The sequence below is a fragment of the Rhinopithecus roxellana genome, chromosome 2 (genome assembly GCF_007565055.1).
Source record: "Rhinopithecus roxellana isolate Shanxi Qingling chromosome 2, ASM756505v1, whole genome shotgun sequence".
In the NCBI taxonomy this organism is placed as follows: Eukaryota; Metazoa; Chordata; class Mammalia; order Primates; family Cercopithecidae; genus Rhinopithecus; species Rhinopithecus roxellana.
This window is the reverse complement of record NC_044550.1, coordinates 103,725,028-103,740,322: the sequence shown is the minus strand read 5'-3', so window position 1 is coordinate 103,740,322 and position 15,295 is coordinate 103,725,028. Positions and strand designations below refer to the sequence as shown.

Genomic DNA, 15,295 nt, shown 5'->3' with positions numbered 1-15,295 from the left:
AGTTAGTCAGCAGAGAGCATATAACAGAACAAAGACAGGAAAGCAGGAGGTGATGTTAGCATAAAGAGAGACTGCCTTTTATGTCTTCCTGGATTCCACAGAGAAGAATCGCAGCCTCATTACTGAGCAATGAATGTTTCCAGTTAGTTTGGGTGTGGAAGCAGATGAGAAGGGGAGAGGGGAAAGCCAGCAGCAGGCTTGGATGGCTAACTAATCTATTACAGTCTGGGGAGATGCTTAAATGAGTGAAGCAATTAAAATCAACACACCTGGAACACCAGGGGAAAAAACTGGAGAAGAGTGATTAATGAAAATCCAAACACATTAACAGTTGTAGTATCTACATGAAGTCTGCGAAGTTGGTGGTTCAGCCAGGCATGAAGGTGTCTTACTCCCTTACTGAAAAACAAGTAAACGTACCCTACAACACACACAAATGATTTGTGTACAGATGCTGACATGGCTTCCAGTTTACCCATCCCACATACACAAATAGCTTATGCACTTTTATGGGCAGTATATATGTTTATACCACAAAGAAAGAACGCATAGAGAATGACTGTTTTGCTTCAGGGTTTGGTGAACGTTGATGGAATTTAGTGAAATAGAACATTTATGACCATGAGAAATGGCCCTCTGGAGAGTCATTTCCCTGCCCCCGGCTGGAGGTAAAAGGCTGCAGTGACAGCGCCGGGTAAGAGAGGGACAGAACAATAGGTTCTGTGGTTTGAGAAGCAGAGGTTGCCCTCACTGGGTGGGTGGTAAGAGCATCAGTCCTGAGCAGCACATAACTCAGAGAGAAGTGATAGATTCGTGTGGAATGTGTACATAACAAAGGGCGTAAAGCAAGAGCAAATTATAAGTGCACTTGAATCACCCAGTGTGCTGAGGATTTTTCCTGCCAACAAGATTCCACTATTGAAAAGCCACACGCCTGGTGGATTTCCTGATCAAATCCAGAACACTAAGTAACACGAACTAACAAAATGATATAACCCAAACCAGACTCCACCAGGTGATTGGCTGACTGAATCAGAAAACGAGGAGTTTTTCACCCTTTTAATTAAAATAATTAATTTTGTTGTTTGAATTGAAAAGAATTTTAATACAGTTAAATCGTTCTGCCAATTTATTCCAGCTCTTTCACTGCCAAAACTGGGGGCAGGGGCTGCTTCAGTTTTTCTGCCTTCTCTTTGTGATGACCAAGGTATAAAGGTATCTGTTGCACTGAACTTGTAACTTCACATTATTCTTATATTTCTTGATCCTGAGTTATTTGGCATCCTTTTGTTGACTGCGAGCAGAAAGTCCTAGATTTTCTCAATTTTGAGAGGCATGGCGACAAGACAGGGCCTGCACCAGCAGTGCAGGGAAACACCCTTTTCCCCCTTTCATAAGAGTGTTTAAAAAACATCAACATTCTCCTTTGCTCTGTATTTCATTTCAAAGTCACAAAGCAAGAAAATGTACTCTGACTAATGTTAATTCTACTCTTTTTTGCTGCCTACATTGGCGATGTTCTTATATTTATTTCATTTTCCATTCACCTGACAAGTCCCTGGCAGTCTCTGTGGACGGTTTTGAAGTCAGCTGCCTGGTTACTATATCTCAGACTCACACACAGGTAACAGCCTGAGAAAAGCTTTGCACTGATGAGTGAAAGGCCCACTTTTGACCCTCATATCCCAGCATCGTGACAGCAGGGCGCCCCTCGGAGCCCCGGTGACCCGACAGGGATGTCCAACCACCACAACAGAACTTGCCAGGACCTCCTTGGCTCTGAGGATTCATAATTGGCTTTGACACTGGGTGGAGGATGATCAAAAGCCCTTCAAAAATCAGTCTCCTAGGGAAGCTCCATTGTCTTACATCTTTTCTAGCCCAGTGTTTTCTGGACTGCCCCCTACCAAGATAGTGACTGTCAACACTGTGTTGCTCCTAGCTCCTCATACTTTAAATGGTGGTGGAGGAGAAGCTGAATCTAAGTTCTTCACACACACACATAGATATATATGCATTTTAATTAAAATATTTTTATTCTATATAATAGTGAATCCTAAATCTATTAATCACTGGATTCCTTTGATCACATAAGGTGGTTTTTCAAAAAATATCAGTTCCTGGGATCCCAATCCTAGCATCTCAATCTAAGACCCCAGCCTGAACCCCAGGGCCTGGGATCAAACTCAGCAATGTGGAATTTTAGTGCCCCCCAGATGATTCTAATGATCACCAATATTTACGAACCTGAGACTTAATTTAGTTATTTTATTTTTTTTATTTAGAGACAGAGTCTCACTCTGTTGCCCAGGCTAGACTGCAGTGGAACGATCTTGGCTCACTGCAACCTCCGCTTCCCAGGTTCAAGCAATTCTTCTGCCTCAGCCTCCCAAGTAGCTGGAATTACAGGCGCCCGCCACCACACCCGGCTAATTTTTGTATTATTAGTAGATACAGGGTTTCATCATGTTGGCCAGGATGGTATTGAACTCCTGACCTCTGATAATCCACCCGCCTAGGCCTCCCAAAGTGCTAGGATTACAGGCATGAGTCACCATGCCCAGCAGTTTAGTTATTTATTAACCAAATATTTTAAAATGTATCTTTGGAAATTCCATTTGGAACATATTGCTTGCACTTCACTCCTGATTCCAATACTTTACCACGTCACACGATCTCCTTCCCCTTTCTTCAAATACATGGTTTACAGTTGCGGCAAATAGAGCCCTGAGAAAGGATTCCTTTAGTTCCTTTTTTACTAAACTTGTGGGATAACATAACTCTTTAAATCAAAAAGAAATTCATAATTCTACTTTTTTACCGCACCCCAGATCATCTCCTATTATCTCAAGGAATGTTGTAAAATTTTTGAAATGAAATTCCTCTGAGTTCCTTAAATTTCTAACATTTGAAAAACACTGCTTTAGATTCAAGGAAAGAATTCAAGGCTTCTCCTCCCCTGTCTCCTCTACCCACCCTCCTACCTCGCCCTATCTCAGGGCCACTCCTGTGGAGGACTGTATTCTTTTCCATTGAGGTCCAGTCGAGAAAATGGACACCACACTAGGTATTTTAACAGAGGGAATTTGATATGGGAAATTTATTACAGAGGTTGAAAGGCTAAAAAGCAAAAAGAGGCACTAAGATAACAGAGATAGAAGGAAGCAAGTACCACTCTTGGGGAAGAGGTTGGAGTTTCCAGAACTATAAGTTGGATGAGAACCTCATAGAGCAGGGACCCATGTCTTGAGGTGGGGCCACTGCCAAGTCATTCCTGATATATCAGGAGCTTGTAGGACAGGTGTCCTGGATCTGGGGCTCTGGCCTCCGAGGGAGGCGCTAGCTGGAGGCCACTGCTCTTCAGACAGATTGCAGTGAGGTTCTAAGAGCGAGGAAAGAAGCTGAAGACAGAAGATGACTACTGCTGCCCAGAGAAAGGCCACTGATAGGGTGACACCTCGAAACAGCAAGCAAACAGGAAGAAGGAAAATCCCTGTCCTGCCTGCAGCCCAGAGTCCCCATAGGGCATCCTAAGAGGAAGTTCACCGACCAGAGCAAAATACACTTTTCAGCGTCTTGACCCTTGCATCACAGAGCAGAGTGTACAGGGCAGGCTATGTCACTGAGATTAATCCAGCACAGGATCAGACAATCTCTTGGGTCAGAAGAGCAGCAGAACTTACCATTGGCAGACACAACAAGGTTAAAAGCTTCTATTTACATGACTGTGTTTTTTTGGAAGGTCAAATACATTTGGGAAAACTATCTTTATAATTTGGAGTATCACAAAGTCTATCAGCATATTAAAGGATCAGAGAAGTCTTGCAGTAAAGGAAACTGCTTTATTTTGTTTAATTATTTCTAAAATGTATTCAGTGTGAATCCCTTCCCCCCTCACACACACATATAATATTCCTCAGAACATGCAAACTGTTCTAAATGCTGCTCTAAAAAAGTTACTAAAGTCCAAACTGCTTTTGTTGGTTTGCTTCTAAAGCTAGGAAAAAGAGAAAGAATATGTATATTAAGTGAAATCAAATAATTGGGAAGAAAAACAGAATATCTGCAAAGTATTAAATCCAATTATATTTTTTCATGCTTTCTGATATCTGTAAAGGGGAGATCCTCCTCTGCCCTTTACCACACCATTAGAGAAAAAAATTCCTCGTGTAATCCTCAGATAAATCATGAACCACAAGCTATAACAAAGACCACCAGCTTCAACCAAATCTAAGAGAACAAGGTAGTGTTACATGAATCTGTACACATAAATCATCACACAGCACTCCAAGATGCCCAGCTGCCTTAAACATATAGGGTAGATTGAAAATTTTACTGCAGGGCAAAGAGTGGCTGTATTTCTACTCAAGAAGGTAAAAAGAAACTCTACTCTCTCCCTTTCTATACCTTTTAGGACTATGGCTACTTTCCACTCCCTCCATGCTTGCCTCAGGCAGGAGGAGGCACCTGACAGAACCGAAACCTAGAGTGTGGCACACGGTAAACTCTGGGGAGCTGGGCTGGAAGGTCATGTAGACACAGGGGCTGAGGCCAGCATTCAGCAGATACAGGTGAATGGGTAGAAAGAGTTATCCACAAAGACAGATACTGAGGTAAAAGGAATGACCAGGATAGAGGGGGTGGGGAGAGAGAGGAGAGGAGGAATAATGAGGAGAAGGGAAGAGAGGGAGGAGAAGGAGGAGTAAGGCAAGGAAGAGGAGGAGGAATCTCCCTTTTATAGATGTCAGGAAACATGAAAGAAGAAAAGGAAGGCAGGAAGGAAGGAAGGAAGGAAGGAAGGAAGGAAGGAAGGAAGGAAGGAAGGAAGGAAGGAAGGAAGGAAGGAAGGAAGGATGGGAGGGAAGGAAGGAAAGAAGGAAGGAAGGAAAGAAGGAAGGAAGGAAAGGAAGGAAGAAGGAAGGAAGGAAAGAAGGAAGGAAGGAAAGAAGGACCTGTAAAGTATATAGAAAGGGGGAGGGAGGGAGGGAAAAAAATTACTGCTGGCTGATTTTCCAGATCCCATGATACTGGCTTTAAATTCTTCCTACTCAACCAGAATGCTTCATTTGACAGCATCACAATGTGCAACCAATATGTATCCTCATCAAGTTATGCTAATCTGGCTTTTACCTCTGAGTTGGATTTTGTCCGTGAAGACAAGTGATTCCTGTCTGGAAATCTGGAAGTTTCTTAAGCAAACAGTTTGAATTGATTTTATTTATTTAATTGACTATTCCATTCCTTATCAAAAAACAGGTACCAAAAAGTTCCAAACAGTTGAATGTGGATGAAAGTAACCATCACATGTCTCCAACACACCTCCTTGCATGCTGATGTACTACCTACGGACCTGGCATGACACAAATTCATACTATGATAAAATATCAAGGCCCAGCTCTAGTGCTGAGAAACTTTCTGTCCCATTCATTGGGAAGACGATCAGACAGAGGACCCTGGAAGTTTTGCCTCCTGTACTCACATAACAAATGGCAGACATTCCTGGGGTAGGGATGGGAGAAACCAAACTCTAGTTAAATATCTATAGTTCAAGGCATTAAAATTTGCTATTAAAGCCCCAGCATAGTCTCTTTTATTGGATCTGGCTTCGCTTTACAGGCAAAGCAATACCTCTGACTATTGTCCCAACCAGCTTCCAATCATAGACTCCTTTAAAGGTGACTTAGAAACAGGTACTTATATTTGTGTTTTTTGCCTTAGAGTACACCGCATCTTCTACCTTCTAAATTCACTGGCTTTGTCATGGTTTATTTTCACTGGGTTCTTGCTGTTTCTACCCCTTTGGAATTAATCAGTCCGCTTTCCAAACTCACTTTCAGTTGGAGTACAGACTGAAACTTCCCTCTGCCTGCTGGTCCATAGTCAAAGACCAGGAGCCCTGCCCACTACCATGCTCAGTTCCCCTGCTTGAACCACAGCCTACGCAACAGGAAGTGGTCCCTCAAATAATATGCAGTACCCCCTTGCCCATCAGTAGAACTGTTTGTGTTTTCTCTTTAACAGTTTTAAACATACTTCTTTTCTTTTTAAAAATTATTTTAGATTCCAGTGGTACATGTGCAAGTTCATCACATGGGTGTACTGCATCATGCTGGGGTTTGGGCTTCTACTGAACCCATCACCCAAATTGTGAACATTGTACCCACTAGGTAGTTTAGGTAGTTTTTCAACTCTTGCCCTTTTGGAGTCACCACTGTCTATTATTTTCATCTTTGTAAACGTGCTTATTTTCTAGTCTCTCTCTAAATGAGGATCTAATTATATTGGCTGCTTTTCTGATGACTCTGGATTGTTTTTCCCTGTATTTTGTCTCTCTCTCTCTCTCTCTCTCTTTTTTTTTTTTTTTTTTTTTTTTTTTTTTTTTTTTTGAGACAGGGCCTCACTCTGTCACCCAGGCTGGAGTACAGTGGCATGATCATGGCTTACCATAGCATCTACCTCCCAGGCTTAGGTGATTCTCTCACTTCAACCTCCCAAGTAGCTGGGACTACAGGTACATGCCACTATACTTGGCTAATTTTTGTATTTTTTGTGGAGACATGCTGTCTCTACATGTTTCAGCATGTTGCCCAGGCAGGTCTCAAACTCCTGGGCAAAAGTGATCCTCCTGCCTGGGCCTCCTAAAGTGTTGGGATTACAGGCATATGCCAGCATGCCCTGCCTTTCCTGTATTTTGTAATTTAGAATTGTGAGTTCGTGTTGGGTGGGACTTTACCTACAGGATTCCTATGCAACCCAGGTTGAAAATAGGTCTTCCTAGAGAAGGCTTTTAGTCACTCATATTAGGGTGCACCAGTATTGTTATCAACCTGAGAATGCTTTTTACATTATTTTGTGGAGAATCTAGGTCATCCAGATAGTATAAACTCAAACTCTAAACCCGAGTGAGAGCAGCCTAGGGTTCAGGTTTCTAATATCCTCAGGATTTTCCTTTGCTTCCTCTTTTCCTAGTAGATCAAGCCAAGCGCAAAAGTTTGTCTCCTAATGGGAGAGGATGAACATTTTCAGTTCTCCTGCTTCACAGATCTACGGTAATTCAGAAGTTCTTTATTTAAGGGTCTTAGGTCTAAATTTCTGCCTTTCACGGGCCCAAAGATTTGTCTCCTGTACTTTCATGGCCATTAAAATCCAAACCCATTGTTAACTATACTGACAAAAAACTAACCCCCTAGCCATCAAATGATCAGTTTGCAGGGTATTTTCCTTACTTTCTTTGTAGCATTTAAAAGCATGCTTGTTATATTTTAGCTTATCTAAGTGATTTATAGTAAGAGAGCTTTCAGATGACCTTAGCCACATTGCTAGAAATCAAAGCTAATGTTATTTTTCATGTATTTATACTTTGAACATTTTTGTTCTTATTATATGTCAGGATTCCTTTGGATGTGGAGTCACTTCTGGAAATGGACTGGTTTGATAACCACATTTGATTCCTTATGGACTTATATTGAAAATGTCTTCTTAAGCAAAGTGAAAAGAAAATTTGTGCAATTATGTGCCCGTCTCAATCAACAATACAATCCATATGGAGAGAGCAGCTCCTTCTGCTCACCCCTCACGAACATGGTTCAAAATTTTCTCAGGATGGGTTCAGTGGCTCATTCCTATAATCACACGCTTTGGAAAGCTAAGGTGGGAAGATCACTTGAGGCCAGGAGTTAGAGACCAGGCTGCACAACATAGCAAGACCCTGTCTCTGCATAAAAAATAAAATAAAGTTAGCCAGGTATGGTGGTATGGGCCTATAGTCCCAACTACTCAGGAGGCTAAAGTGAGAGGATTGCTTGAGCCCAAGAATTTGAAAGTTTGAAGCTATGGTAAGCTATGATGGCACCACTGCACTCCAACCTGGGTGACAGAGCAAAGTTTTGTCTCAAAAAAAATTTTTTTCATACTCTCCAAAACAAAACAGAGAGTACGAATGGTTTCTTACTAGAAAAGTTTCTTTAAATCAGCTTTGCAAAAATAAAAAGAAAGGAACAATCCCATTCTCAAAGAAATCCAGCTCTCCCTGGCAAAATCAGGATTTAGACCTTAATTCTAATATTTGGAATTCTTCTTTCCGTTTTCTATTTTTCTTTGATATGACTTTAATAGAAATCTTTGAGTGGGAATATTACAAGATCATGTCTTTACACACCAAAATTAACTTTCAATTTGATCAATTTAGTCAAACCCAGCAATACATTTCTTAAAAGTATATTATTTTACTGAATTGAGTAATAATAGAGGGATTATTTAGAAAAAAATAAGAGTGATATTGGAAAAGTGAGTAAGGGAATGCAAATTTATATGTTAGTTAGGGTATTCAGAAGGTCTTATGATTTTTGAATTTTAGCAATGCGATTTCTATCAAAATTTTACAGATCTTCCTAAAAAAAGGTATTGTTTACCCTCTATTTTACATCTAATGTACTGGTTACATCCACCACATAATAGATGGTGGACACCTATTTTACTGGTTACCCATGCAGTCAGAGAGTATTTGGATCTAGCCTAAATTCTTCCTTCTGCAATTCAAATGTATTTCCTCTGGCCCTATTCTTAATGGAGATCAGATTCTTACAAACAACGCTCCTCTTCTTGAAGTCTCCTCTCTTTTTCATGCATTCCATTGCATTGTCTTAGGTGTACAGCCTCCAAGAAGGATGTCCTGAAGGGGAGAGTTCAAGATCAAATGATATGTCTCTCTTCATGAACTAACAAATATAATGTTCTCCTTTCTGGTTATATTAACAGTGAGAATTTCTCTTTGAATAACACATGGAAGCCTAAGGTGCCACAGAAAGTGTATCATTTTAAATCCCACAGAGGCTTCAAAGTGTTACTCTAGTAAACATTTCCCCAGCAATGCTGTTTGTTGAATAACTATAGTTTGAGTTTTTCTGTCATCAAAATCAAAGAAAAAGTTCTGACTATTTCTGACACGAATTATATTGTTCAAGGGTAAAGTGTGATTCCATTTCTGTCTCCCTTTGACACAAAGCTCAAGAGGTAAGTAGATATATTGACCTGGTCTGGGAAAAGCAAGGTCTTCACTGGAGCCAAAGGGCATTAGCTACCTGCCCTGGAAATCAGTGGGAAGCTAGAAAGATGAAAGCAGACATGAGTGAGAGGGCCTTAGAAAGCTGGGGGAGTTGTGTTTGCCTGCCTGCTCAGGTGGGCAACATAAATGGAAATAGGGTAATTTTCCTGGAAGAAGATCTGATGGACGATAAAACAGCACAAGTTGGGAGGGAGGGGACAAGATGCCCAGAGAGCAGGTGGTAGAAAACAGACAAGGACCCAGGAAGAAAGGAAAGATTTCCCACTTTTTAACAGCTACTACAACCGAAACTCTGGTCCAAGGGCCACATATGCCAAGAAAAGGCCGTTACCTACAGAGGCGTTGGAGGTGTTGGCTGTTCAGTCCATGAGGGTGCCTGGCCAGGGCAGCAAGTGCAGCTAAGATTCAGTCTGCACTCCTCCTACCAGGCTGTGTGCCATGGAGCTGCACCGTGTCTGACCAGCAAAAGGTGCGTCTTCCCATAGGCTATATGTGGCCCTATGCAAGAAATTATTATCTCAAGATCATGGCATTCACATTGGACTCTCAGACAGGAGGCAGAATAAAAAGACCTTTGGTCATCGTGCAATTAGAAAGCAGTACTTTATACACATGATGGTTCTATGCTTTTGAGATTCTTTTTGTTTTTCTTCAGTTTTTCCTTTACCTTTTGTTGCTAGTGTTGAAACGTCCCTTTTGTTGAGCTAAAGAAGAAATGCATCTCTTGTTTTTGATTTTTCCACATTGAAACCAAATTTCAAGAGGAAAAACAAACCACACACAAACTGTATGAACTGCTAGACAGCAGATAGGCAGAAATACATGGCAGTGATGTATTAGGGCTCACGAATTAGTCAGATCAACATGTGAAGCCCAGCTCTGCTGTGCAAATGGGGCAAACTAACTTCCTAAGTCTCATTTTCCTCACTGGAAAAGTCGTTCAACAGATTTTTACCAGGCAGGGCCTGGCACTGTTTTAGCATTCCCACTTTAGGGTCTATATGCTCATGAAGATTAAATTCTAGATTAGGATGGTAAAAAGGGGGAAAGACAGACAACGCTAAAAAATGCATATAATTTAATTTGCAAAATCCTCCTCCTCACAATTACATCAGTATGCATTTCTCTTTTGCATTTCTTGATATCTTATTAGCCAGAGAGCCATTGATCTGCAAGGGTACCAGGGAGAGATCAAAGTAAGGCATCAGGAATGCAAAGTTATTTAAAGAGTTAATATTTAGTTTCTTACATCCAAATAAGCTTTCCAAATCAACAGCAAGATAATAATTCTTGACGCCAGGTGAGGTGCCTCACATCTGTAATCTTAGCACTTTAGGAGGCCAAGGCAGGAGGACTGCTTGAGCCCAGGAGTTCAAGACCAGCATGGGAAACACAGTGAGACCTTGTCTCCACGAGTACTAATTTTTTAAAAGTTAGCTGGGTGTGGAGGAGCACACATGTACTCCCAGCTACTCGAGAGGCTGGGGTGGGAGGATCGCTTGAGCCCAGGCAGCTGAGGCTGCATTGAGCCGTGATTGTGCCACTGCACTCCAGCCTGGGCAACAGAGCAAGACCCTGTCTCAATAAAATAAAAATAAATAGGACCTGCTGACTAGATCACAGATTTTGTGTACACTGCACATCCACATGTACTTACACCTGGAGTAGGGATGTGGATATGCAGTGGACGGAGTCGAAAGTGCAAGAAATCGGGGAGGGGAGGAGAAGAGGAAATCAGACACCAGTGGTTTTTTTCTCTGCTTCATTTCCTGGGACCCAATCTCAAACATCCGGATGAATGAGGAGAAACCTGGGCATGTTGGGGTTTGTGACTCACTTCCACAGTTGTAGTACAGACAGGCTACCAAACAGGGCTGCCAGGTAAACAACAGGAAGGAAGCCCAGTTACATTTGAATTTCAAGTAAACAATAAATAATTTTTAATATAAGTGTGTCCCATGCAATATTTGGGACATACTTTTTTTCACCGTTTCTCTGAAATTCAAATGTAACTGGGCTTCCTATATTTTTACTTGTGAAATCTGGCACACTTACCCCAGAAGCACTGTTAGCTTGGGGCGTCAGCCCCCCATGGCATGGGCATGATGGCACAGAAGTGACAGTGGGAGTGTTGACAGCTAGGCCTAAGGAAGCATTGTTGCTCGATGTGTGGAGTTCTTGGATTGTCTGGCCCATTGTAAGTGCTCAATAAATATCACCTATTACTATCATTATAGCAATCAGTAAAACACCTTCTTATGTCCCTGGAGATATGGGAGCAGGAGAGGGAGAAGAATGAGTAGGCAAGAATAGAAGAAATGAGCTAATATTATTCCGTGAGTGAATTGGCCCTGGCAAGGCTCCCATTGGATAAAAGATTGATGAGGCATTCTGGTGTCAGGAATGAATGTTCAGAATCTAGCCCTCATGCTGATCACAGAGTCTCACTGGGCCCCGGCCAGTGGACTAAAAGAATGCAGAGCTCTAACAGCACAAAGAACTATAGGCCTGGAAATATAGTAGTCCATCATACCTCCCTCCTAGGGAAAACAGGAAGAGATCCAGTATACGTGTGAGAGACACAGAGTGGATATCTTTTAAAATAAGTGGGGTGAATTAGGTTTACTGCATTGGAAAACTACTGGAAAGCCAGCTATCAATTAAAACGACCAGAAAATTCCTTGCTGTTGAATCAAACTCAAGAAAAGCATACAGTGATCTTTTTGAACAGCTTTGCCTTCTGAGTTTATGGCAAAATCCCCCTAATTAGTAATGTGAAGTCTTGGAAAATGAAAAGAATGTCCTAAAACCAAATTAAAAAGGCAAAATGGTGGTCATGAAATTGACAACTTACTGGTAACTCTGTCTTTTTTGCCCTGTGAAATGTGCTTTTACTTATGGATTACTCAGCCTTAGATTTATCCAGTGATGTTACAGAACCATGAAAGTATTTCCACACCAGCATATTCTTGTCTTTAAGAAGTCATAAAGTGTATATGCAATCTTTTTCCCAATGATTGGCATAGGAACTTGGAAAGTTAGCAGAGATAGATGATGACTGACAATTTCTACATAGCATCTTGTTGTGCTTTGGTTTACAAAGTCATTCAACACGATGGGCTTCACACATTTATTTTATTTTATTTTATTTTATTTTATTTTACTTTATTTTATTATTTTATTTTATTTTATTTTTATTTTTTTTATTTTTTTTGAGACGGAGTCTCGCTCTGTCACCCAGGCTGGAGTGCAGTGGCCGGATCTCAGCTCACTGCAAGCTCCGCCTCCCGGGTTCACGCCATTCTCCTGCTTCAGCCTCCCAAGTAGCTGGGACTACAGGCGCCCGCCAACGCGCCCGGCTAGTTTTTTGTAATTTTTAGTAGAGTCGAGGTTTCACCATGTTAGCCAGGATGGTCTCGATCTCCTGACCTCGTGATCCGCCTGCCTCGGCCTCCCAAAGTGCTGGAATTACAGGCTTGAGCCACTGTGCCTGGCCTTTATTTTATTTTATTTTGAGATGGAGTCTCACTCTTTCACCCAGGCTGGCGTGATCTTGGCTCACTGCAACCTCTGTCTCCTGGGTTCAAGCAATTCTCCTGTCTCAGCTTCCCTAGTAGCTGCGATTACAGGCTCATGCCACCACGCCCAGCTAATTTTTGTATTTTTAGTAGAGATGGAGTTTCACCATGTTGGCCAGGCTGATCACTAACTCCTGAACCTCAGGAGATCCACCAATTTTGGCCTCCCAAAGTGCTGGGATTACAGGCATGAGCCACCGCGCCCAGCCTAGTTTCACACATTTCTTAAGCATAGTATAGTAGAAAATGGCCTTGCACATTGTATGGTCCAGAAGGTAGTCCTGCATCAGTTGCTCTTTAGAGCAATGATCTGCGCCAATCAAACACATCCTGGCCTGACATATCCAAGGTTTATATCATCTGCTTTTAATAAGGCTACTATGGGTTAGAAGAAACAGCTAATAATATTTTTTATTTCTAAGTGACATGTTGACACACAATGGAATTATCTATTTGTAATAGGCCGAATTATTGCCTTGTAAATTCTTATATCATAGTTTTGCCATTTTGAGAATAAATACAATTTCTATTTTGTTAAGAAATTAGACTAAACCAAATAGCGGAATGCTAATAGTATGAAGCCCCACAGAGCATGGCTAAATAAGGCGTGTATGTTGTCCTCATGTATCTGAAGTTTTTGTGGTCTGCTCAAGTTTTTCCCTAAAAACTTCCCTCAATATGAGCTGTATATTAAGGTTCTGATATGATTTGACTGTCCCCTCCAAAATCATGTTGAAATTTAATTGCTATCATAACAGTATTGACCAGCAGCACCGTTAAGAGATAATCAGGTCCTGAAGGCTCTGCCTTCATGAGTAGATTTATGCTGTTATGGTGGGAGTGAGTCACTTATCACAGGAGTGTGCTCCTGATGAAAGAGTAACTATTTTCTATTCTTTCTCTGTCTCTTGCATTTGTCACTTGCCCTTCTGCTTTCTGCCATGGGATGACACAACAAGGAGGCCCTCCTCAATGGCTGAGCAGATACTAGTACTATGCCTTTGGACTTCCCTGACTCCAGAACCATAAGCCAAATAAACATCTTTTCTTTATAAATTACCCAGTCTGTAATACTCTGTTGTGGCGCCAGAAAATGGACTAAGGTTCCATTGGCAGTATTACAGTCACAGCAAAATGCTATAAGGAAAAAATGTTTTTAAAAAATTGAAAATAAAAGAGATAAAAGACCAAAAAAAAAAAAAGAGAGAGAGAGAGAGAATTATACTATATGAAAGTATTTTATTCACAATAAGGTTACAAATATAAGGTTTTCTTATTATTAATCATTTAAACTAAATTTCCAATTTAGAGTAATTTCTCCAGATTACCTTCATTTTAACTTGTTTAGCAAATGCTTTCTTTATCAACCATGCAAGTGAATATGCTAAACCGATTAGGGAAGACTGGATAAAGTACTGAAATGGTAAAGCAATTTTTCTTGATAACATTGTTTCATTTCAATAAAATTATCTATAGGGCCAACTAAGTTTTTGGCCTCTAGAAAAACAATAATGACTTGAAGATCTAGTTCATGTATGAACTTAGATTTGTATACCTTAGATGAAGCCTTATCTTTGCATTAAAAACATCTTCAAAAGACATTTACTAAGCAACACTGTTGGTGATAAATCAACTCTATAAGCATTAAGTGTGTTATTAAAAATATTTGAAACTAACAAAGTCACTTTTTAAAGAAAATGTACACTTAGTATATTAATAGTTAGGATTTTTTTTTTTTTCTTAACCAGTTCAATGTCATGAGGTTCATAAGCAGTTTCTTCGCAATTATATTATGGAGAAAAACAGGTGAATTATGAATCACTGAAGTCTCCTTGAGCGTAGCTGAAACACCCATCCAAAGAGAAAACATAATCCTTGGAGACTCCTTTTTATAAAACAGTAAATTCCAAGACCCTACAGAGAAAATGTGAGTTTAGATAATCTTTGACAGGCAATTTTGTCCTTTTGTTTCCAGCTTTATTGAAAAGGTAATTTTTAATTGTCCAGGGTTATAATTATAGCAATTAAAATATAAAATGAAAAGCCAAGATACTGATAATGATTGGTATCATATATGGTCATAGTCATGATAAAAGTTTATCAATTCAAGTTACTAGATTAGACAAAATGTTAATCTTCTGTCCCTTTTCAAATGGTTTTTAGCATCAGATAGAATCATACTACTAAATTCCACTATACAAAGGTCTCTTGTTTAGCAATTTAGAATCACTGTTTTTCTTCATTATCCTTCCTTTGAAGGATAATCTAAAGATGTGTCCACCAGTAAGGATCAATGGAAATCGGTGAAATTCAAATGAACACTTACTACAATTCTGATAAAAGTAGGATGCGAAGGGATGTGAAGTAAGTGGCTACAATTAGTACAAAATACATGACGCTGAATACAGAAGCCACTCTATAAATCCTTAATTAAATAATTAGGGACTTAATTAATTTTTGCCTTCTGGCCATGATCACATCTAATCAAAAGTTGATTATAACTATAACACCACGTGAAGCTACTCATGATCATAAGTTATATTTTTAAAAAACACCGGGAAAATTAACGACCATTTAAAATGCACACAACTTTATTATTCCCGTCTCACAAAACCTTTGGAAATCACAGCTGTTGATAGTGTTTTTGATTTGC

The 15,295-nt window shown here is 40.3% G+C and overlaps 1 pseudogene; it reads right to left on the bottom strand.

The window, feature by feature from the left end:
• Positions 1-1,129: 1,129 nt before the first annotated feature.
• LOC104662859 lies at positions 1,130-1,337 on the bottom strand (annotated as a pseudogene).
• Positions 1,338-15,295: the final 13,958 nt, after the last annotated feature.